Genomic DNA, 2,500 nt, shown 5'->3' on the forward strand with positions numbered 1-2,500 from the left:
TTTATGAGCCACGAACTGGACTGGATATTTGAATAAGTTGATGGAACGAAAAGCCGGTTTGGCTTCGCGGCTGATCAAGGCGGCGGGAGGAATGGCGGGGGGGGGGGGGGGCGGAGGGAGAGGGCGCGGGGTTACTTTGCCTTGCGCTCTGCTTTACTCATTTTCCTTTTGTTTTGGGGGAAGTATTTGTATCTATGCTGTACACTTCATGCTGTTTTTTCCATTGTTTTTTTGTTGTTGTTGTTGTTTCTTTCATGGCTGATTATGGCAGCGAAGAGAGAGTGCGGGGTTAATATCATCGTTTACTTCTCTTATTTTACTTGCTTCCTCTTTCGAGAGCAAAGGAACACATAAAAGAAGGGCAAGGAGAGAAAGATGAAAGAGTGCGCGGTTACACGTTCTGGGATTTAGATACCATCCATTTTTATTATCCTTATTATCGATAAGATTGATAGTTATACCTGCCTTATCGATTAACTTACTTAGCGTATTTCCTCTCTTTGCCAAGCGACGACAGAATAAGAACTTGGCGGGAAAAAAGAGCGTTCTTTTTTATCACTCTCATTATCATTGTCTTTGTTAAACAGTATTTGTTACTATTACCAACATATTTTTTTTAATTTTTCGTGTGGATTTACTTTACGTTACTGATGTTCCTGCACCTAATTTCATTATCTTTCTCTGCCTATTTCCGTCTTTCTCTCTTTCTCTCTCTTTCTCTCTCTTTCACTTTTTTTTTTTTTTTTTTTTTTTTTTTTTTTTTTTTTTTTTTTTTTGTCTGGTTTCACCTTTTTTTCCATTTTATATCCTTTGCATCACTTTATTTATTGGCCAGTTACTTGTCTCCCTCTCTATCCCATTTCTCTCTTTCTTTATTTTCTTGCTTACTGATATGGAAGTGGATATTCAAAAATATTTTTGCTTATTTATTATTTTTGTTGTTATCATTATCATTTTCATTATCACTACTATTGTTATCATTGCTATTTGTATCATCATAATCATTGTTGTTATTATTATTAGTATTGTTATTATTAGTGTTCATTATTATGATTTCAATAGTTTGTGTATTTTCTTTTCTTCTTCTTTCTTTCATTCTTAGAAGTGACGCCCACTTCCTTAATTTCATTTCCTTTCGCTTTTTCCCTTTTTCGTATCGCTTTTTTCCTTTTTTCGTATCTATTTTGAATTTTCTGTTTCTCTCTCTCTCTCTCTCTCTCTCTCTCTCTCTCTCTCTCTCTCTCTCTCTCTCTCTCTCTCTCTTTCTCTCTCTCTCTCTCTCTCTCTCTCTCTTCCTCTTTCTCCCTTTCTATCTTTCTCGTTTTCTGTCTTCTCTTCATTCTCCTTTTCGTTTTTTATTCCTATTTCTTCTCCTTGACTTGATGTTATTGTTGTTACTTTATTGTTGTTTTCACGTCTTTAAAAAAATATATATATATATATTATTTTGTTTTTTGTTTTTTTTCTCTTTTTTTTTTGGGGGGGGGGGGGATTTTAGTTTTAGTTTCGTTCTTTCCTTTTGAGAGGAAGTAAATGCAGACAAGACAAAAATAAAGAATCTTGGAATCGATCATCCCGCGCTCCCTCTCATGAATAAAAAAAAGGAGAAAATGAGAAAGAGAGAAAAATCAACAGAGGAAGAGAGGAAGAAGAAGAAAAAAACAATCAGACGAAGAAGAAGGAAAAAAAAGAAAGAAAGAAAAATAAACAGAGCAAAAGAGGAAGAAAAAATAAAATCAGTAGAATTAGAAAAATAATCATATAAAAAAAAAAGCGGAAGCAGACGCAGCGTCCGGAGCAGCAGAAGCAGCGGCAGCAGTAAGAGCAGGAGCGAGGGCAAGGGAGGCCATTTAACAGATTTCATTAGCATATCTATTAGGTGGAGTCGCGCCTTCGCCTGATTACACGCCGGGGAGAGGACGCCCCGGGGGCCATTAATATACGATGCGACGCGGAAGGTGGGTGGGATGAGGGGGGGTCGGGGGGGTGGGGGGGTTAGGGGGAGGTGGGGAGGGAGGTGGGTGGAGGGGGAGGTGGGTTGGGTGGGGGTAGGGAAGGGTTGGGTCGGGAGGTGGGTGGAGAGGGAGGTGGGAGGTGGGTGGAGGGGGTGGGTTAGGGGGGAGGTGGGAGATGGGTGGGCGTAGGGGAGGTGGGTTGGGTGGGTGGGGGGAGGGGTGGTGGTAAGGGGGGGTTATGGGTTAAGGTGAGGGAGAAAGGGGTGGGTGGGCTGGCGAGGGAGGTGGAGGGTAGGGGGCAAGGGCGTGGGTATAGGGGAGGTGGATGTAAGGGGCGAGGGGCAGGGGGGGGAAGGGGAAATTTCGAAGTTGCATCTTAGTTTTCTCTATTGCATATTGTATATTCTTTATTTTGTGTTCTTCTATGTTCATGTTTTTTGTTTTATTTTACACTTTCCATTGCTATTGTTACTATTATTATCAATTTTATCATTGTTCTTCGTATCATTCACCACCATTTTCATTGTCATCATCATCCATTTTCA

The sequence above is a fragment of the Penaeus chinensis genome, chromosome 9, assembly GCF_019202785.1.
Source record: "Penaeus chinensis breed Huanghai No. 1 chromosome 9, ASM1920278v2, whole genome shotgun sequence".
NCBI lineage: Eukaryota > Metazoa > Arthropoda > Malacostraca > Decapoda > Penaeidae > Penaeus > Penaeus chinensis.